This window comes from Gobius niger, assembly GCF_951799975.1.
Source record: "Gobius niger genome assembly, chromosome: 3".
Taxonomy (NCBI): Eukaryota; Metazoa; Chordata; class Actinopteri; order Gobiiformes; family Gobiidae; genus Gobius; species Gobius niger.
In genome coordinates, this window is record NC_136854.1 from 15,670,212 (window position 1) to 15,693,239 (window position 23,028).

The window sequence follows — 23,028 nt, forward strand, 5'->3', positions numbered from 1 at the left end:
AAAGCTAAATAGAGGCAACTAATCCAGGCATTAATCCTTGGCCTATATTTATTTTTTATTACTCTACATTTGGACCTAATTTATTTCCAGTTTGCGCATACACTTAATGTATGGGAGTTAAAATACTTCACTTACTTTCCTTTTTTTTTTAAATCATTTTTATTATCTAGTAAATCAAGGCTGTTAGTTAGATTTGTGTGTAGCTCTGGGGACTGAGTCCAAATGAAAACTTAGTGCAGTAAAATAATGAATTTGAGTTTTCTGCTACTCTCAGCTTGTGTCCAGTGGGTCGACACCGGCTCGAGCTGATGTCGTGGGGATGAGCAGATCCGATCATGCAGCAAACGCATCTATGAGAGCGGAGAGAGACTTTTTTACTGATTATTTGAGCGCACCCATTAAGGCTGGAGCTTACTGGACCGGGCACATGTGGCCCCGGGGCCGTTATGATACCCGGGTACCCATCCCTACAGCTGACTAACACCTGTGGAGCCTATGTCCAGACCTCGATCGCACTTCATGATAAAACTGATTAATTAAAGCTCCTGTAAGATGGCGCCTCATGTTTGCATGGTCATTTATTCAGTTTTACTCATAACCCCATCACAAAGAGCATCTCCGCTGCACCTGTATCTTTCTCACAAACACAGATAAACTAAAGTCAACGGAGAAAGGAAGCTAGAAAAACGAATGATTCTGATGTTATTTGGCTTAGTATAGAGTACAGATAGCGGTTTAACACGCGTGTTGGCTGCTGGACTTTCTGACGGGGAGACCACAGGCTGTCCTCTAGAACCAAGTCCTCCAGAACCATCACACTGAAAACGGGGGCTCCCCAAGGCTGTGTGCTGAGCCCTCTCCTGTTCACTCTGCTGACCCATGACACTCCAAAGTACGACTCAAACCTCTTCATCAAGTTTGCAGACGACACAACAGTGGTGGGCTTCATCAGCAACAGAGACGAGTCAAACTACAGGAGTGAGTGAGGTCTGGCCATATGGTGCACACAGAACAATCTCTCTCTAAATGTGGAGAAGACAAAAGAGATGGTTGTGGACTTTCAAAGAGCGCGGGTCCAGCATGCTCCTCTAACAATCAACGGTGCTGCAGTGGAGAGGGTGTATGAAGACAGGAAAACATGCTGTCCATCTGCGCTGACAGTCCTGTTTCTGCATGTGATAATCCGAGCAAAACACGATGCACATGATCCTTGTGCTTTGATGTACCCGGCCCGGCCGCCCGGTGTACGGATCAGCCCAGTGACTCTCCCGAGTAGCCACTGCCCATCGCTTCTGTTAAAATTTTAAGATATAAATGCTGTGGAACTCAAGAGAATGTTTGAACTCTCCATTATGCAGGACATGTCCACTTTGTAATACTGTCGACTATGACTGTTTAACACAACCCACTCCATTTATACTTGGAAACGGCACAAAAGGTCCACCAGCTTGAGATCTCTCCTAGCTGGTCTCGTTGTTTATTATGTACAGTGCAGTTGGAAATAGATGCTGGGTCAAAATGATATGACCTTGCAGCCTGTAATTACTGGCCTGAACATGTATCCTGCTTTATTATGCGTACAGTCACTCTCCTCTTCATGCTTCGTCGACTTTACAGCAAGAGAGCGGTGTTCAAATGCCAAGTTTTGCATATAGATGTCAACCTATTTACATACTACAATATTCTTTGAGCATAATTTAAGTGAGTAGAGTTAGAGTGCTGTGACTTTAAAATATTTTTTAGCAAAGAGTAGTTAATCATCCAAATGAATGGGAAAGACGGACTCACGACATACTTGCAAAGACATAGGGAGGGAGAACAATGAATGTTGGTAAGAGTTTGATTATAAAAGCCTGGTATATATTGTAAAGGCGCAACATTGCAGACAAAACAATAAATAATGTGACACTGTGATATTAACAGATTAATAGGTTTAAAATACTCTAACCAGTGCCGCCGCTCCCTTCACGCTTATGACGCGCTGTGCATCGGGCACCACATGCTCTGAGGGACACCACATTGAGGCTATTGTGACTGAACAACACGGTAACGCAGCGGTTAGGGCTAATGCTTGGGTTTGATCCCCGGCCAGAGAAGGCCTTTCTGTGTGGAGTTTGCATGTTCTTCCTGTGTCTGTGTAGGTTTCATCCGGGTACTCCGGTTTCCCCGGAAAACGTGTACAATAGGCCAGAATGAATGTAATGTGTGAGTGGTTCATGGTAGTCAGAGGGGTCGATGGCACCTCGCTTCTGTCAGTCTACCCCAAGGGGCAACTGTAGCTACAATAGAAGCTTACCACCACTGATTATGGCGTGAATGAATAATGATGACAGTGCGGCGCTTTGAGAAACTTGAAAAGCGCAATACAAGTGCAAGCCATTATCGTTTTTATTGTACAGTACAAGCAGATGACAAAACATGGCCTGTCTTCAATGAGAATGATGAGCTATAGAAATGTGTGCCAATGCAATCGATGATACAACACAAGTAGGAATCTACCTGACTTCGCACATGGCCCGCTCATACAAACGTAGTACAGCTGCTGCAACCTTAAGGTCAGATGTCCTGACAAAACATTAGTGTCATGTAGTGTACTCTGGTGCCTGCGCTCGCTGTGGAAAGTGAGAGAGGGAAGAGGGAAGACACGTTTGAGCTGAAGTGTGCACATTATCACATCTTTTTGTTCACTGCCATAGATTACAACCATTTTGGTCTAGCATTTGAATAAGGTTATTGGCAGAATGGTTCCATGTACAGTTTTCTTTGGTGTGACTGATGTGAAGAAATAAATAAAAATGAGGTACAAGCTATATAGATGTGTACATTTTAAAATGTAGTTAAAAGACTTGGGAAATGTGCTACATCAGGGAAAAAATCGATACATGGTGTCTATTCAAATGTTTCCCAACCAGGGGTCCTCGATGACGAAGCAGGGGGTATTTGAAAGTATTTCAGATTGGAGAAAAAAAGGGGAAACTCAACATTATTTTAATAGGAAAAGCTATATTTTCACATGTGTAGTTTTGGTAGAATTTTAAGTTTATTTTGAACGCATCATTGTCTTTTTACTCATAAATAGCACTTTTAAGGGATTACTCTCACACACCCTTGAGTACTACCACTGAAAGGTCCAAGGGATCCACAAGACACTGGGCTAATCGACTAAGTGTTTCAAGATCTGGCAATCAGACATCATGATTTTGGAAAATCTTAAAAGGTGCATTATGTAACTTGTTGTGTGAAAAATACATGTGATATGTGCTAATGTGGCAGTAGCAAGTATAAAAATGCAACTTGCATCTAGTCACTTTAAAGCACTACTAAGTAACTCATGCCCCTAGAGGCCATAAGCGCCACTGCAGGTGTTGTAGCATGTTACGTTTTTTTTTTACTCATTAATTGTCCGTGAGAGTAAATACTACGCTGACAGAAAAGACAAAGGGATATTGTACATCCAATTACACCAGTGTTTTTCAACTACTGTGCCGTGAGATATTGACAGGTGTGCCGTAGGAAATTATCCAATTTCGCCTAATTGGTCTAAAAAAGGTCTTAACAAATTCATTATTATCTGCAAGTAATGTGCCGCACTGTCTAGTAGTGATCGGCAGAGTAACCATGTAATACTCGTCCATATCAGTAGGTGGCCGCAGGTAGCTAATTAATTTGAGACAAGAGAATTGGTGATGCATGAATGCGATAGGCGGCGGTGACAGTGGCATTGTGGCTAGCTGGCAAGACCTGACAGTGATGGAGAAGTTTTTGAAAAGAAAAGATGCTAATTCCGAACTGGACCCTGGACAAAATCTGGACCCAGGTGAAGGCCCAAGTATGAGTGGAGGTCAAAAGAAAGCAAATAAGACGTTTACCGCAAGGCAATTTAGCGAAAGCTATCTTTCATTTGGATTTACTTTCTCCGGAGATGCAATGAAACCGTCTCCGTTGTGCTTGGTGTGTGGTGAAAAGCTATCCAACAGTGCTATGGTCCCAAGTAAGCTTAAACGCCATCTCCATACGAAACACCCTTCGCTTCAAAACAAGAATCTGGACTATTTTCTTCGCCTGCGTGAAAACACGGAGAAACAGGCAACTTTAATGAGAAAAACCACAAAGGTAAACGAGAGAGCCCTTAAAGCTAGCTATCACGTTGCTGAACTCGTAGCTAAGTCAAAAAAGTCGCACACTGTGGCAGAGACATTAATACTTCCCGCCTGCAAAGCCATTGTAAATGAGATGCTCGGACCTGAAGCAGCTAAAGAAATAGCCAAAGTCCCTCTCTCAGACGACACCATTTCCAGGCGTATTGATGACATGTCTGCTGACATCGAAAGCGTGGTTTTGGAAAAGATCCGTATCAGTGAGAAATTTGCATTGCAGCTTGATGAGTCCACTGATATTAGCGGGCATGCTCAACTCTTGGCCAATGTGCGCTTTATGGATGGAGACGCAATCAAAGAAAACTTCCTTTTTTGCAAGGCATTGCCAGAAAAAACAACAGGAGAGGAAATTTTTCGGGTCACATCAGAATATCTTGAACAAGGAGGACTTAAGTGGGAAAACTGCACAAGTGTCTGCACTGATGGAGCTGCAGCCATGGTCGGGCGCACAAAAGGCTTTGTAAGCAGAGTGAAGGAAAGAAACCCAGATGTGATCGTTACGCACTGTTTTTTACACCGTGAGGCCCTCGTAGCAAAGACTTTACCAGCAGACCTAGTTCCTGTGTTGGATGATGTTGTGCGTATGGTGAACTTTGTTAAGTCACGACCCATGAAAAGTCGCATATTCGCATCTTTGTGTGAGGAAATGCGAGGGGAGCATAAAACCTTGCTTTTTCATACGGAGGTCCGGTGGTTGTCGCGCGGCAAGGTCTTGGCCCGTGTGTATGATCTGCGGGAGGAACTTAAAGTGTTTCTGTTAAATGAGAGGTCCGATACGCAAAGATGCTTGCAAGTGATGAGTGGTGTGCTATGCTGGCATACCTGGCAGATATTTTTCATCATCTGAATGAACTGAACACACAAATACAAGGCCGAAATGAAAACCTGCTTACAAGTACGGATAAAATAAATGGATTCCGTTCAAAGATGCAACCCTGGCAGGAACATGTGGAAAGGGGCAATCTTGAAATGTTCACACGCAATGGCAAACCGTTAACACTGCAGCACTGTGTGAGATAATAGTTAAACATTTAAAAACTCTTGAGGAGAGGATGTCATTTTATTTTTCTTCAGCCTCGACTGAATGCCTTGACTGGGTTAGGGACCCATACAGCTCAGCATCAGTTGGTGGAAAGGACATGAGTTTACAGGAGCATGAGGAACTAACTGAACTGAGACAAAACCGCAGTTTAAAGCTAAGCTTTGCTGATCTGACTTTGGACAGTTTTTGGTTGGCAACTGCTAAGGAGTTCCCCATTCTGGCAAACAAAGCTATTTTGACATTGCTCCCATTTTCCACAACATATCTGTCTGAGGTGAGCTTTTCAAGCCTGACTGCTATAAAAACTAAAAACAGAGAGAGATTGAGAGCTGTTGAGGGAGAGCTTTGTGTGTGTCTTTCTTCGATTCCTGCCAGGATATCAGCTCTGTGTTCATCCAAACAGGCCCAGGTTTCACACTGAGTGAATAGAAATATTAAATTTGATTACAAAATATTTTTTCTTTGTGTTTATTTGATTCTTATTCAAGAAACTTTGATAAGAACAACTTTATATTGTGAATATAGGCTGCAGAGTTTCATTTTTAAACATATTTTGTTGGTGGTGTGCCTCGTGATCTTTTCAATGAAAAAAGTGTGCCTTGGCTCAAAAAAGGTTGAAAAACACTGAATTACACAATGGAAACAATTAATTTCACTCAAACTTGACTGTAAATACTGTTTGAGTGGCGTTAGCCCGCTGTGAGCTTTGCCCGTTAGCCTATTAGCTTCTTCTTCATGATTCCATTAGTGTATGTTGGTAACTCCGACCCGTAGGCAGGAAAGCTGCAATTGTGGATTTCTGGCCAAAGACACCAGGGGGAGATGAAAGACCCCAATCATCCTATCAACTTGTATTAATATCTTTTACCTTATTTTACTATATTTTGTTGTACTCCTGTGAATTTGCTTTTGTTTTTTGTTTTTGTTATGTTGTGTCTGTTAAATATTTTTGTTTGTATGTAAAAAACAAACCAAAAAAAAACAGAATACTCATAAAATTTCAGTTTTAACATGAATAATTATTTGGGTCACTTCTTGTTCCTACTGTTAGAATAACAATGTTGGATACTCTGGCCAGGTCTGCTTGAAAACTATGCTTGCACCAGTCAAGTACAGGTAAAAAAGTATGGTGTGGTGAAAAGCACAATTCCTTCCAAAAGTTTCTCGAGTACACGCGGTTCAGTAAATACAGCTCACCTCTGCAATCCACCCGCACCACGAAGGAATCTCTGTTTCCCCTCTCCTCCCTCTAATGTGTCCATTAATGAAAGCACACGGGGTTAAGCGTATGCATAACAACACATCATTTACACGGCTAAAGGGCCACACTTCTCTCCATGTCTTTAATTTGATCCTCAGTAACAGGCCAGAAGCAATTAGTGACCTGCGTACCCCCCACGTCACAGCTATCTCACACCTGTCCAACACTATCTGCGTACGGGAATTTGCATGTTAGTCTTTTTTTAAGGTCTGAAGGAGTAAGTAGGCGTGTACTCGTGCGGAATAGCTTTAAGTGAACATATCATTGCATAATTCTGGGCTCATAAACCTGATTTTGGGTACTTAAGCATTGTGCATATTTCATTTCTTAAGATTAACATTCCATTAATCAGTGGAATGAAAGTTGATGAGAAAAAAAAAGGTACAATTTCAACAGAAGCTGCAGCTGAATGTGTTTTTCGATGGACTGGTGCAACAGAAATAGCCGAATAATGTAATTATTTTCCAAGAAGATGTGCCGCTGGTTATTGGTGGGTTGTTGAGTAGTCTTTACACCGCTGTGAAAAATCTCTATCAATGATTATTGTGGGCAGTGATTCTTATCCTGTAGCTGTGATGCTCAGGATATGAACAACATTTTTTTTTAGCCACGTGGCAAATGGACAGCCTGCCCCAGGGTGGCTGTGGCTTCAATAACAGCTTACCACCACTGAGTGTGGAGTGAATGAATACTGACTACTATGTAGTACTTTGAGGAACCTGTGACACAGGCTTGTAAATTGCAATACAAATGTAAGCCGCTGTTTTTAATGAAGCTACAGTCAAGTTTGGGCTTTGACCAAGGCACAGCTTATTATTATTCATTTATTGGAAAAATGTTCTGTATTATATGCGGGCCGTGACCCAAAATTAGTTTGACACCCCTATTTGCGTGACTGAGGGCACGCACAAAGACCAGACAGGTACGCATCAACTCGTCTAAGCTCAGGTAAGAACATATCCCAGTATAGAAAAACGGTGGCCTGTTCCTTTAAGTTCTCTCCTAAATGAGGGTGGTACTTTCTCTAATTGTAATTGGTAGCGAGTTCCAACTAGAACAGCTCTTAATAGAAAGCCCATTGTATGCAAACGTGGATTTTCAATACTGGACTTGTCAATCCCCCCCCCCCACACACACACACACACACACACACACACACACACGCTGTGGATTGAGGGAAATTAATAATTTTTTCTAGACTGGGGCGTCCAACTGTTATCCAACTGTTTGAATGAAGGAACATACTGTGAAGCAGCATTACCCAAACAAGAGTTCTGTGCTGGGGCAAAACCAAAGATTACTGGCTTAAAGCAGTACTAAGTAACGCGTTTACCTAAATAAATCCTATTCTTAGTCCCTGTGGGGGTAATACAAGTCTTTATGGGATGATTGGAGGGTCTTTCATCTCCCCCTGGTGTCTCTGGCCAGAAAACCATGTTTGCAACTTACACACTAATGGAATCACGAAGAAGATAGCATGCTAACGGGCAAAGCTAACTGCGGGCTAGCATCACTTTAAACAGTATTTACAGCCACGTTTGAGTGAAAAAAAAAAATCCATTGTATAATTGGATGTACAATATCCCTCTCTCCCTTCGCCTTTCCTGTCAGAGTAGTATTTACTCTACAAGACAATTAATAAGTTAAAAAATCGTAACCTGCAGTTGCGCTCAAGGCCTCTAAGGGCAAGAGTTACTTAGTACTGCTTTAAGAATGAGGAAACCTTTCAGAAAACATCCTCAAGACAAACAGTCCAGTTGGCGACAAAGAAAATATTTAAATTTTCATAAATCTTACAATTCGACCAGTAAGTGCATATGCTAACAATATTCTGTCTTGAACCATGACAGCCCTTTCATCTCGGGACATACCCGAAACATTCACCCTTGTACAATAGCCTGCCCGATTTAGAGTAAAATGAATGTGTAGTTATGAGCAAAAGTGACTGCTCGGACATCTATCTAAATGAAGGTCATCCCCTGAACACATTGTATGCAGAGCCGTGCGTGGTCGGTGAGCCGCCCCATCTGATAAGCAGTGTCAGGACCCCTAATGGGCGGAAAATGATAATGCCTGTCTGGAGGTTGGCAGCTGAGGATGGGGAGGCCAGATAAGAAGGAGAGAGAGAGTGGTGATGGCGATTCGTATTCATCAGAGACTGAAGATGGTCGTGTTGAGAGACCAGCTCATTAAAGACTTTTTAAGATGAAATCAGAGGGCAAAGTCCTGCGTTTGAGGCTGATGTGGATGGTGGATCGTCGACGTACCTGATCGGAAAGAGTTTAATGCTTTTGATGTATACATCAAAAGCAAATCGTACAAAATTGGACTTATTATGTGTAATACAAGACACAGCCGGTTGTCTTTTATTGAAAGACGTTTTGTTTCATATGCACAGAGGCATTTCAAGTTACAGTAGATTGTTGGAAGATTTAGATTTTCAGTCTCACAAAAAAAACATCTTCAAAGGCTGTGGTTGAGCTCAAATGCACTAATTCCCCATTTCCACTTCCTGCCCAGGCTGTACCAGGTCTACCCGTGTGGTTGTGTGGGACAGCCCTCACTAAAACAGGAATGTCCTACAAGATTACTACAACATTACACCAACAATAGCATTTAGCAATTGTTAGCACAACTTAAGTTGGTGTTAGCACAACACCTGCACATAGCTTGCCTTCTTAGCTTGTCTTTTTGCCCCTTATTTCCTCTAGTTTTTTTTAGCAATAATTTCATGTAGTGGTGTGGGGTCGCACCTATATAACGGCACTACGTTTTCTGTTCCGCCCGGACTGTATTATCCCTAAACGTTGTAAATCTGTGTCTATGAAATGATGATGTCTGTGCCACGGAGGTTATTGGAAGTCAGCTGTATGACGTTTTGAATTGTTATTTATTAATACATTTATAGCTCGAATAATTTAGCTCTGTTTCTCAGTCAAACGAACCTGTGCTGCTTAAAATGCAGGAAATTTTGTGTTGCTGTTGTGTCTAAAGTACACTGCTTTCCAATGGGGGAATAGCGTCGATATGGAGGTACTACAGCAATGGCGGCCCCTAGTGTCGTTGTCAAAAAGCAGAGCAGCCAGCGGCCATTGGGTAAAACCAGCTGGCGTTGTGGCAATAATCGGATTTTAAATGAACTAGTAACTTATATGTTAGCGCCGTTATTATGTTGCTTACCTGCCCACCCGGTTACATTCATAACCCCATCAAAAGTGTTTGTCCAGTGTTTTCATCGCTGTTCTGTTGCTTCTTCAGTAATGTGTATTCCTGTGTTACTACTATATGTTCTAGTGTAAACAGCAGACCGGGGATGCTATGTACTGCCGGGTTGAAGTGAGCTAAGTCGAAAAGGGACACAATGGATCCATAGACTGTATATATAAATGGACAGCTTCTGCTCACTCCTCCCCGTTTACCATAATGACTACGGTCGTGGGGGAAGTCATGGCGGATTTACAGACTCCCCCTCCCCAGCTGTGACGAAGCATGTTCCTAAAAAGGGCATAAGAGCGGGATCTTCACTGTAGACTCGGCCCTTGCGTGACGTGTAGCTCGCGCTGCTCCAATGCTAACAGTCCGAGCCTCAGTACGAAATTTCGTACTTAAGAAACCAGCCTGGTTTCTTAAATTGTGACTAACCCAGCCTAGTCTAGTGTTGAAAAAATAGAAACCAGGCGTGAAAGTTGTTTTTAACGTGTCTAAACTCCAATGCTTTTCAATGGGGCACTAGCGGCGATGTGGAGGTACTACAGCAATAGCAGAGCAGCCAGCGGCCATTGAATGGATCGGACAATTCGGACGTGTCAGTATACAGGTTTGCTGCATAAGACTTGCAAACATGAAAAACACGGGTGAAACTGTTGGTTGTTTGGTAGAGGTAGACAAAAAAAACATGAAAGTTCAGCAGTGTAAGCTGCTGTATCAAACATTACCCAACAAAAAAGGGCATACTTGAGAAACATTAGAAACAGAGTCTCTCCAATCAATCTACGCACGGCACCTATCTGCTCTCTGCGGTCTCCACTTCCTCTTTGCACGCGCCACTCTCTCATTTGCACCAGCCAAATGAAAAGCATGGAAAGAGCCACAGTCTCACCACAGCCTGCGTCTGTCCACAACAGACGCTCGCTGTGTGGACCAACAGCCGGGGCCCCCACTGTCACGGCCTGTTATTAGAAACGAGAAAACGCCATCCGGGCAAGGACATGTCAAAATGTACATGCGATTATTAAAGGCCGTCACAGCCGAACCCATCATTAATGTCAGCAGACAGCAGGGCAGCAAAGAAAGACATGCCCTTAAGTGGTCCAGCTGGGTCCACAGGTCACTGACTTGAGTCTGAGAGAGTGGAAATAAACAAGGGCAATGAGGAAGCAGAAACTGTGAGCGCTCTAAACCTGTTCACAGCAATTTATTCTCATTTCTGGAAAATGCGGTTTAAGCCAGGACCGTGGTGGTTAAGTATTAACAGCAAATGGAAGTCATTGTCAAAGTCATTACAAGGACCAGTAAAAAGTAATTGGACTACTGTGGAATTTCTAAATAAATTCAAAGAAGGTTTCCAGCAACAGCAGAGCGACAGTGGCTCAGATGAAAGAACAGGTCTTCTCATAACTGAAAGGTTGGCAGCTCTAATCCCAAAGTTTCAGACTTTTGTTGTGTCCATGCGGAAGACACGTCACTCTGATGCGCGGGTCAGCTTTTGTTCTGACCCACCCCGACCCGACTCAATGAAAGTCAAACCCCACCTTCCCGACTCCAAAAAATGAGTCTCAATCTGCCGACCCCGCACACATGCTCTCACTCAAACAGGAGTGTGTCATATGAACACGAGTTTACTGTGAAGAAACAGCGCTTTGTTACTGCGCTGCTGAGGACACCTTTGAAATTGCTTATGGACATATCAAGAAACTAACTATCCGAGGCTTTACTGTTTTTTTTACTGCATCATGGACAGCTCTTTTTGGAACTATAGTGGAGCAGCCTATCGACCTGACACTATGAGAAGCTGCTCTCCTCGGGTCAGTAAGCAGCTGTTGCCTTGTTAGTGTAGCTGGGCCTTGCTTCTTGCTGCTGCAAATTTTTATCACATGCTAAAATTATAAAAGAATGCAGTTTATGTTCTAAGCCAATGAATGTAAGGGAAAATAAATATGTGCGCTTTCTAACCCGACCTGCCCGCACCTGAAGTTGGCCGTGGACATCGGGTTGACCCGGTTATTTAAGTGATGATAGAGTGGGTGATTGATGGTAGTTGTAGAGGCACCTTTCTACTGTCTGTGGCTACAATAGTAGCTTACCATAATCTTTGAGAGTGTGGAAAAGAGTTATATAAAACCGATACATTAGTATTAACAAAAAGGCACTAATCTCTATACCGCATTTTCCGGACTATAAGTTGCACTAGCCAAAAAATGCGTAATGAAGACAAAAAGAACAGGCTGAACAGGCGTACGGTGTGCTAACGTAACATAACATCTGGTGTGTTCACGCCACATAAACAGTTCAGATAACTATAGCATAAAGAATATACCAAACTCTCGATCTCACTCCAAATCACTAAATCCATTGAAATCTTCATCCTCTGTGTCACTTCTGAACAATCGCCTTGGCAACGACCGAGGCATGGAGGTGTAACTGCACCGTTGACAAGCCTCTCCCGGCAGCACGTTTTTCAAGCTCTCATTTGTGAACTCTCGCTGTGGCCATCAAACTTTTAGTCCGCGATTAGCTTTGTTTTGTTTTCTTCTTTGTGGTAAGAGTAACCTCCGCTTCTCGCTCACTCCAAACTTTCTTTCTGCTGCTCGATTAGCCTGCAGTGCCCTCTAGTGGCATGTGAAATTATATAAAAAGGAAAAAAATATATCACATATATATATATATATAAGTCGCTCTGGAGTATAAGACCCTGCCAAACTATGAAAAGAACACTTATTGTCCTGAAAATACGGTATTTCTTTTCCTTTAAAGGGGGATTATTCTAGCCAAACTAGAAGAATCAAAAATGCCATTATTTTTTTTATTTTTCATTAAATTGTTATCGTGTTCTTTCTGCGGCCTCTACAGCATGACATTTACATAATACTGTATGTCTTGGATTTTGGCAGTACCTGACTTGGTATCAATTGGAATTGCATCAAATGTGAACAATTTAGTTTTCCTTCTGTGTCAATACCAAAACCGATCCTTTCTCGCCTTTTATACTTGCCCATAATTTCCCATCCAATTCCCCAGCTTTTTGTCTGCCAGGCTGCGATTTATTGTGACACAAAACGTTCCGTAAAAATTGAAGACCCCTTTTCTTTCTTTTTTTGTTCTTTTTTTTTTTTCGTATCATATCACTCATGCCCTTTCGAAATTGCGGCTTTCTGAACAGGTTGTGCCGCTTTACTTTAGCATTAGGCAGCCCCATTTAGTCCAATTTGGCAGTCAACTGTGTTCTGTTGTGCACTTGCGGTAATGGTGCGAGCTGAATGCACATGGAAGCGCTCTTTCACCGCATGCATCTGAAAATTGCTGCCTACACAAAGCGGGATGCAGCACCCTTTACGGTGATGGCTGTCTGTAATTTCCGCAAATTCCCACTGCCACATTAGAGGCGAGTAAACAATTTCTTTGAAGTGTGTTTCCCACTTGTGTTTGTTTCTGCGATCTCTTTTTGCTCCGGATAAGAGATCGGTCTGAAAAGCGCCGCAGCGGGGGCATGAAGTGTTTACAGACAAGGTCATCGGGATGCAAGCGCCATATTGACTCAGTGTAACATCCCACATTGATTTATTGAATGGAACTCAACTGGTGATATACAAACACGCGCATCTTGTTTCTTTATTTCAACTTGAATATAAATAAAGACATGCGGCTGTGATCCATGAGCAGCTTAATTTGTTAAAGGGATATTTCCTCGTTATCCAGAGTGTTGCTGGTACCTGGAGATATGTTTTTTTTGTAATTCATGCAGTTCTTATGTTTGAAGAGTTTTGTGGCGCTAGGCTAATGCAGGGCTAGCGCATTTAGACGATGTCAGCTAGCCTGCATTAAAAACAGTCTTACAGTCAGTCTTTTTTGGAATATAACTGACCTTGCATCACATGAATGATTGCATTTTGAGGGATTTTTTCTAGCAGATCATTCCCCCGCCGCGTCAACACGAAGCAGATGCTGCTCAAATATAAGGTATTTTAAATGCAAAATGGTTCAAATTATTCTATCGACACAGACATTTATATGGTTAGTCTGGCGTTATAAGTGATTTGCCTCAGGTGCTCTGTGGAGCGGGTCAGACTGTTTTTAATGCAGGCTAGCTGACATGGTAGAAATGCACTAGCCTTGCATTAGCCTAGCACCACGAAACTCTTCAAACATAAGAACTGCATGAATTACAAAAAACATATCTCCAGGTACCAGCAACACTCTGGATAACTAGGAAATGAGGCCCTATGTCAAAAATCCTGAAATATCCCTTTAAGTATGATACGCAAACCTTTTACCCCTATGGATGTCAAGATAAACCGATTTTACAATTGCAATGATTATAAAAGGACAAGGTAGGTCAACCGTAAGAATTACAGAAGCAAAGGTTTACCGCAGAAATCTCTCGCGGCACAAGCAGTGTCTAAACTCACTGAGCACGGCAGACGGACATCCTGATGGACATCCTTCTTGGAAAACACGCCAATACGTCAGATATAAAACAACATCTTTGAGATAATCACTGTATATGTCCAAGTCATGGAAACACAGAGCATAATTCCCAATAACGTTGTCTAAAATTAATTGCTTGGAGTCTTGGCCTCAACCAGAAAATACAAACATTTTTGGTAGGGGAGAAACGGTACAGTAAAATTACATTTCGGTTTATTTGGATGGTACGGTCCAGTATTTTTTTTGGTAAAGAAAAAAGGAAAATTAACCTAATGCCTGATATTTGGGTATTTTCAATATTGACGTCTGCGTAAAACATTTCTTCGACTGTACTTAAACTTGAGCTACGAAATGAATGGACTAACACTGTATTGAAACAGAACATCAGTGGACTGAACCAAAACAGCACAATGCTAATCTTTAGTCCAGTGCTCAGGTTCAGCTTCCTGTCAGTTATACAATACAGTACATATGAACTGTCTCCGGCTATGAGAACCTCATATCAGGGAGGGGTCTCCTGCTGGTTCTCAGTGTCAGGACTAAACATGGTGAGGCATCGTTTTAGTTTGATGCAGGAACAGCTTTCAGAAGATCTCAGAATAAGGGTAGCATTTTGTATCAAGCCAGAGTTGCACATCTGTGTACTGGAGGCCATTTGAGTGCTGAAATGCACAGTGTATGTTGTGTAAAAAAAAATTAAGCTTAACGCACAAAATCAGAAGACACACCTCAGTCCAGTCAAAGACATCCAATGCATAATCCTTTATTCGTCAGGCCATAATCCACTATCGCCCAGTCCATTCTTCATAGCGCCCCCTAATATATGTTCATATTGCCACACTGTAGATACTGTAGTCCGTGTCCTACACCAGCCATGATACGACAAGGCCGTGGCTACCCAGGGAGCTGACCCCCTGGTGGACAGTTTGCACAAAAGCATTTTTGGGTCGATCTCGTCTCTCAGCACCCCCTAACCAAATTAGCTTTCCCACAGCTCTGGAAACGTATGCATTGAGTTTGCTGCTGTGTTAAGTGCTTTATTTGTCATTGTACAGGTATACAACAAAATTACGTTCAGGTGTTGTGTTAGTCCTGAGCCTCTGCGACTGAGCCCGGCGCCATTGTGGGCCAACCTGAGCAGCATGATTTAAGAGGCAGGGGAAACGAGAGTACTGCCATCAGTGCTCCTCTGAAATGGTGCAGCGCCTCCTGGGTTTGTCCTTGTTTCAGAGCGTGGTGTCCCTCACTTGTCAGCTCCTCCAGCTCCTCCTCCCTCCTGCACAGCTCCCTCCGCTCCACAACAGTCTTTTACCATCTTCTTGGAAGAGCTTAGCCATTAATCCGTTTTAGTTTCCAGTGAACGTCCATTAGTCAGAACAATAGTAGGGACAGAGGGCTTGTGTGGCTTAGCTGCGAGTCTTGCCTGGATACCTCCTTGTTTGTCCCTTTTTTGTTTCCACTGAACCTCTCCACTAAAACATAGAATTAAAGAATAACCATACAGGCTGATATGGTGTGTACAGGCTACCTATAATAGAATAACAACATGTAGACAGCTTTTATAGCACAAGTACGAGTCTGGTGAATGTAGACTGTAAAAACACACAGGAGCTTCATGGTCTGCTTTGGTAAAATATATTCCGACTGAGATCTGCGTTGCACCTCGCACCCTCATGAAAGTTGCATGAATTATGAATGTTTCAGCAACATAAAGCGGACTTGCATTAATGCGAGAGGCGGTATGGATTTCCACGCCCCTGATGCCCTTCCTCAAACCGCCGGTCCTGACTGATGTGAATGTGATCTGGCACCCATGGTTCCACTTCACTGCGCACTTGTGATGTCAGGCTCTTCAGCTCTAACATTCACAATGGGATTGAATGGTAGAACAGTATGGAGGTCAGGTGAAGGTGCAAAGAGGCTGAAGAACTTACAAGAACTTACAAGTTTTCTTTCTTTTAACAATATAATACAAACAACAGTCAACAACCAGATCTTGATCCAGGACCTTAGTTTGAAACATCTGCTGGTGAGAACAAACACCATGGACTCTATATATAAGTATAATCTCAGAAGGCTCAAAGGAGAAAACCCAAACATTCCTGGCTGCAAGGGAAGGGGTTGGTTGGTTGAGTGGCCGTCTTGAAACCAGAAAGTTAGCTGGTTGATTTGTCATCCAAGTGTTTGTGGTAAGTGCTGTGCAAGTGGGTGAATGACTAAAGCAAGGTGAAGCAATTTGGGCGTCTTGAAAGGCATTTGAAAGGTTTAAGACAGGGGAGTCCAAACCTTTTTCACCGAGGACCGCATGTTGAAGTGTCTACAGCGCGGAGGGCCACAGAACGGTGATCAGAGCAGTAAAACCAGGTAAGTTTAAAGCAGTACTAAGTAACTCTTGCCCCTAGAGGCCATAAGCGCAACTACGGGTGTCGTAGCAAGTTGCGATTTTTTTACGTATTAATTGTCCGTGAGAGCAAATACTGCGCTGACAGAAAAGGCGAAGGGAGAGCTGGAGTTGGCTGTAAATAGTGTTTAAAGTGGCGCTAGCCCGCAGTTAGCTTTGCCCGTTAGCCTGTTAGTTTCTTCTTCGTGATTGCATTAGTGTGTATTGGTCGCTCTGGTCCGGTGGCAGTCAAGTTGCAATTGTGTTCCACCCTTCAATCATCCCATTAACACTTGTATTACACCCAGAGGGACTACGAAAATAATTTACTAAAGGAGCTATCCTTGATTTTTTAATTTTCTGTATTGGAATGAAATTTGTCCTTTAGTACATGGTAAAAGCAGACAGTTACCCAAAAAACACTGGCTTTAAAGCCTTTTAAACAGACATAAAATGTCAGGCTAGTAGGCTTTTTTTTTTTACAGCGAAATGACAGTTTTCCTCCCTGAAAGTTGTAAAACCTGGTCTAAACTCAGTCCCAGTGACAAATTTGATGTTGTAAATGCATTAGGAAAGTTTGAGATGAGTTTGGACCAGAAAATAGCAATTTGAAATTTGAGTGACCCTGTTTCTTTGTACAATCAGGTATAGCTCCTTTAAGGCAAACAAGTTACTTAGTTCTGCTTTAAGAGAGGTTTAAATAAAACACTTGGCTCCGAACGCTAATGTACATCACAATGCAATGTTAGTTTTTGAGGTTTTAATCAAGTGGAAATATTAAATATTTTCGTGGGCGCCGCCATGAAAGGATGATCACTTTCACTTCCGTGGCCTTTATAGATGATTATCACCAATATTGTATTATTCACTATAATAGAAAAAACATTGAAACGTTCAAATGAATACATTAAACGGACACACTAAGACTTGGCTGATAGCAGAAGGACTGAAATGCCGCACCGTAGCATTTGAGGTTATAAGTGTCTCGCGTCTGTTTTCTGTAATCCACGCTTCTGCGACTAATTAAAATACCGAGGCCGCATGATGGCCCTGGCACCGTGTCACAGGCCAAAGCGCCAAGCGAGGAGCACACAAGCCCCCATTGATTTCTGCCCAGTGACATTTTGCGATGTGTCAGTTGTGTTTATGAAGACATTCCCTTATTATGTTAACATTAAGACGGAAGGACGACTTTCCGAAAGAGCTCGGAGGAAAATCAATCCTCGGAATTTTTTTTTTTTTAAATGTTCATTATCTCGTGAAATGCCAGTGGGATCAATCATGCGTTAGATGTGGAAAAATGAAACGCATTTTATCAACAGAATGTCAGATACACTACTGCAATATCAAACAGCAGCGGGAATGGAAATCCTTGTTTGAACCGTGATACGTGACTGACATACAGGCCTTGCACAGCTAGAAATGCTGGAAAATGCTGTGACATGAAATATATTTGGATGGCAGTTTACATTTCTAAGGCATATAAACTGATCTGAAATATTGAGTAATGCAGTCAACATGCGTGGTCATTGACAGCGTATGCAATGTGACAGCCGCGGAATACTTGTTACACTTTTTATTGGGCTTAGGGCTGCTTCATGTCATACTCTTCAGAATAAACTGATATAGTGTTATTGGTCGAGATGCTGAGATTGACTTTGGTATGATATTTCCAAATCGAGCACAGGAGCAGTTTTTCTTATCTCAGAAGCCGTGGTGATCGATAAGAGTGAATTCCCTTGAACGCTGGACTTAAATAGAGGATCTGAGGCTCTTTCCTTGAGAAGTATTTTTGTTGGGAACTTATTTCTTTAACTTTTCTATATTTGAAAGATAAATATAATACTTCCTACTCCACCACATTTCTATAGAGACTCCGATTTACAGTATAGAATTCATGCTGGCTGCGTGTTTTGTCCTATTTGAAAGCCACCCACTCCAGAACAGCTGGTGGCCATGTGCAGAAGTACTGTTATTCCAGTAGTGATGGGATTCATGGCTTCTTAAAGGGACTATACAGTTTAAAAATGTTGAAACAAAGTATTTTCCCTCCCCCTACATGTTCCAGTAATGTCCTAATGTGTTGAATGAGCTCAGACCTATTTACCTTAACTGCCTCTAAAATCCTGCACTGTCACTCAAAAAGTTGTTACTTCAGGTCCGAATTACCGTCATGCATGAGCTTGAAGGTGCAGTTACACATATAACCTGAGGTGGCAGTAGTGAGTATAAAATGGCCAACTTGCATCGAGCCCAGTCAAAATCCTTAGTGCTTCTCCCCAGTCCCTCTGCTGTCTGTGTCCGCCCCTGTAATTCTGCTCCGTCTGTGCGTCACTTCGCACTGAGAGACGATTGGACGTTGACTGCAGGCATCAATGGAGTGAAAACTTTTACTTCTGCTTTTATTGCTGATGTGACACGCTTATCCACATGAGGAAAAGATCGCATTGTTTACTTTTCACTCCACAAACCCAGCGTAACTCTATCTAACCATAAAACCGAAAATAAGAGTTGGATTGATCTCAAATACAATATGATTTCTTGCCTACATTTACAGATGAGTTTAAGTTTGTGGAGATCTGGATTTTGTGTAAACAGCCTCTCTCTCCCTATCCCATTCTCAGACTCTTTTAGTCTTTGCTTTTCTGTATTTTTCTCTCTGAGGCGAGTGTATCACAGAGCGGTGCATGTGGAGCTTCATAAACATGCAAACTTTGGCTCTTTCTACCGACCCATCACTATATTCCAGTGACCCATTATGTTCAGCGCGGGCTAACGGAAACTCATTCTTTCTAGTCATTGTTAAGAATGACAAGCCTGTTTTCAATACTGACATGATAAAGTTTCAATGGAAAGTCCATAAAAGCAAGGAACTTCTGCTCCCACTTCCTTAGGGCTTCTGGAAGAATTATCCCATGGATTTATGAACATTTGTCTGGAAGGATCTGATACTTTTGAAGGTTGTAGGCAGCTAATGGCTAGAGTAGAACAAATCTTACTGTTTTTTGTTTTTTTGCTAGATACAACCCGTATAACCAGAAGAGCATTGTGTGAATGTAACAGTGTGAGCTGTCGATATTACTCCGCCCGTCAGCTGGGGGGCGCTGTATAAAAGAGCACAGTCTACCTGCGTTCGACCTCTGACCTCTTGTTCTTCCGTCTGTCTGCTTGGTGTGGAGGTGGTGTAGCTTCGGGCTCTCGTGAGCAGCTATGGGTCTGGGGTGCGCTTCAGGCGCAGTGCGAGATGGCGGTGCTGTAGGTGGGAGGTGTGGTTCCCCACGGGCCAGTACGCGAAGCATGACGTCCCCGCGTGAATGGATCCAAAAGCGGAACAATTCGCCTGCATAACAACCACTGCTGCTTTGTGGACCCGGACGTGATGCCGAAGAGTGTCTCTGTGAACTGTGAAACGTGACAAACGGATGTTTGCCATCCTTTTTTGTTTTTGTTAAAGAAATGAACTGAACTGGAATTGACCAAGTGACGACTGAAACTTAACTTAATTCGATCTAGAAAATAAATTGGATAAAACTATTGGAACGACTTGCCTCTTTAATGAACGAACCTGTGGTCCTTTTCTTTAATGTGGTACATGTGTTAAGCTAAAGCCTTCCACTCTGTCACATAATCACCAACGTCCGAAATCCATTTGGCATCTCCATCTTTCATTGAAGCACTTTGGGCTACCTTGCGTTATTGTGAAGTGCTGTATAAATACTCCAACCCAAAAAAATAAAAGCATCATTATTTTGTTCTTCAATAAAGAAAATTACTTCCTGAGAATCTCCAATTAGCAGAACCGAACATTTAGTGCGAGAATCATCTTTCACACACCTCTATGTGAATTGAAGAACAAATATCCGAGCAGGACTAAGCTGATTATTTTTGCAGAATTGCCACTGGACTATCTTCTTTCTCTTAATTAATTCTCCCCCGTACAGCCGACTACATGCTTGCGTTCATTCAGGTGCTGCGGTTGTCGAAGAGCCTGCAGCGGAATCCATCAAGGTTAGCGCCGGCCAATAGTCAGCTAACAATGTAGAACTAGCAAACAGAGATAATAAAAGACACATTCACTTTTATAGGACAAATAGAGAGGAACGCTTATCATCCAAAACAAAGCAGTGAAAAACCTATTTGAAGCCACAATTGTGTCCCTGGGGCGGCGGAAGAAAAAAAGAAATCAATTGTCAGAGGTGCTATGACTGTAATTTTGCAGGAATGAAAAACAATGGTCCAGGGTTGGCAGATACTATGGTCAATCTGAACAGCTGGACCTTCCCGATTCAAAACGGAAAAAATGACTTCCTCAAGGCTTCGTTGGTGAATAGAACTCCACAAGATGTATCCGTCGACTTTGACACATGACATCCTACTGTTATTGCTCAAACTTTACACGCAGCCTCAACAAAATACAAAATCTCACACTCAAAGCTTTCTCTAGCTTTCTCTAGTCTGGATCCCAAAGATTCTCAATGGGGATAAAATCTGGACTATGTGGTGGCCAATCCATGTGTGAAAATGATGTTCCATGCTCCCTGAACACAATGTTAGCCCAAAGAATCCTGGCACCGTCATCTTGGAATATGCCCGTGCCATCAGGGAAAAGGAAATCCATTGAAAGACTAACCTTGCCGTTGAGGATGTTCAGCAGATCTCATTCTTTGGGCAGAATAGTGTTGCTGAACCTAGACCTGACCAACTGCAACAGCCCCAGATCAGAACATTAAGTTAAATCCAGGTGATGACTTTTTTGGTGGTCAAGCAGTGTATTTGTTTATTTGAGCCAGTTTCAATCGCAACAGCTGGACCTTCCTGAGTGAAAATAGTAGAGGTTTTGTGACTAACCATATTGCTCTCTCAAGGCTTTCCATTGGCGGTGACAAATTACAACTTCCTCTTTTATCATGGCGCGCCCCACACACTCCATTCTCCGTGTTCGTGTGGGTGTAGCAACTTCGAGCAGCTACACAGGTACGCGGTAACCCTTTCAAATAGCTGTTTTGCAACTTAACGTTTAAGAGGAGACTGGCGAGCATTCATTCAATTGTTTGTACTAGCATGCTAGTGTTAGCTATTAGCTATGTAGCTGTTTTTGAATTGTACATGTACTAGACCTATTTTTGTTTTGAGGATTAATCAACATTACTGAAAGTTGGTCCTGTTTATGCAGGCCATCCAATCCAATCGATCCATCCAATCCACAGTGCTCCATACCACCTATGGACCCAGCCGATGGCGAGGTGAAGCCCAGGACCGAAACTCTTTCATCAGAACCACTGTTCGGTAGGAAGCGGTGTAGCCTGCGCAGCCCACACACACACTCAATCACACTCTGTGAACTCTGAACTCTGAACTAAATACTACAAACATTCACTCTATGAACTGAACCGGATCCCTTGAAACTAATTATGGACAATTGTCCATGGAACTTTTTCCCTTTTGTAAATAATCTAAATGCTGTAAATATTGAACACATCCTGCTGCACCATATTCTGTGTCCTGTTGTGGTTTACACTTTGTTCCATGTCCCTCTTCAGAGCTGAGCATAAGACTTCTGTTCCCAGCCTAACCTAAATATCTACTATCCACAAACTCACGTCCACTATCTCTTGCATATTGGAGAGTGCAGACTTTACGATTGATCTACTTTTTTTCAACAAGTTGCCTGTACTGGGTTGTTTTTGAATAGATCATTGACAAGATGAAATTCAAGGGACAAGCAAGATGAAGAATATGGCAAGTCTAACACCTCGCAGCGTGAGGAGTACACCTATCCAGTCTGCATTCTCGTAGAGCCATGAGCTGACGAGGTTTTGTTCGATTGAAGATAGACAGATAAATCACAGCCGAGTACAGATTACTATGTTGACGACTATGATGAAAACTGTACAACTGACAGCTGAAAGCATGAAGTATCACATGATGGGTTAACATGCAGTACAACTCCTGTATCAACTTAATCTGTGTGTACTTTCAAATGTACCGCGGGATATTTGCAGTTCTGTAAGCATTTGGGAGTGGTTTCACTGATGTTGGAACTACATTCACACCCATCTGAACAGCTTATCAGCATTCCGTGTACGAAAAGTTCCACAAAGCCAGCAAACAACTTGAAGAAACCGCTTTATGGACAGCGCAGATGCAAGTGTTTACCATCTCAGTCAACAAAAATCAAGCTGGCTTTGCACACCGGACATTTCTATTTAGTCAGATGGCTTTGTCATTTGAAGTTTCACTGGTCTGAAACTTCAGCCGTAAAGCGAAAAACTGGATTTCCCATCCTGTTGTTCCTAGTCATCTGTCATTGTCTCTCAAGCAAACCAATCACCTCTCAATACATTCATACTCTTCTTTTCACTCAGTTTTATGCTTCCATCTTTTTCCACCGCAACGACAGAACTATCAATGGCAAGCAGTGGCCAAAGTGTGGTCTCCTGGACAAATTTAGGCCTGGCTGATGTTTGAAAAAGGGTACGGACTATATTGCACTCGTGGAGTAAATATATTGTTGCAGTAATAGTTGGTGGGGAGACAAAGCCAA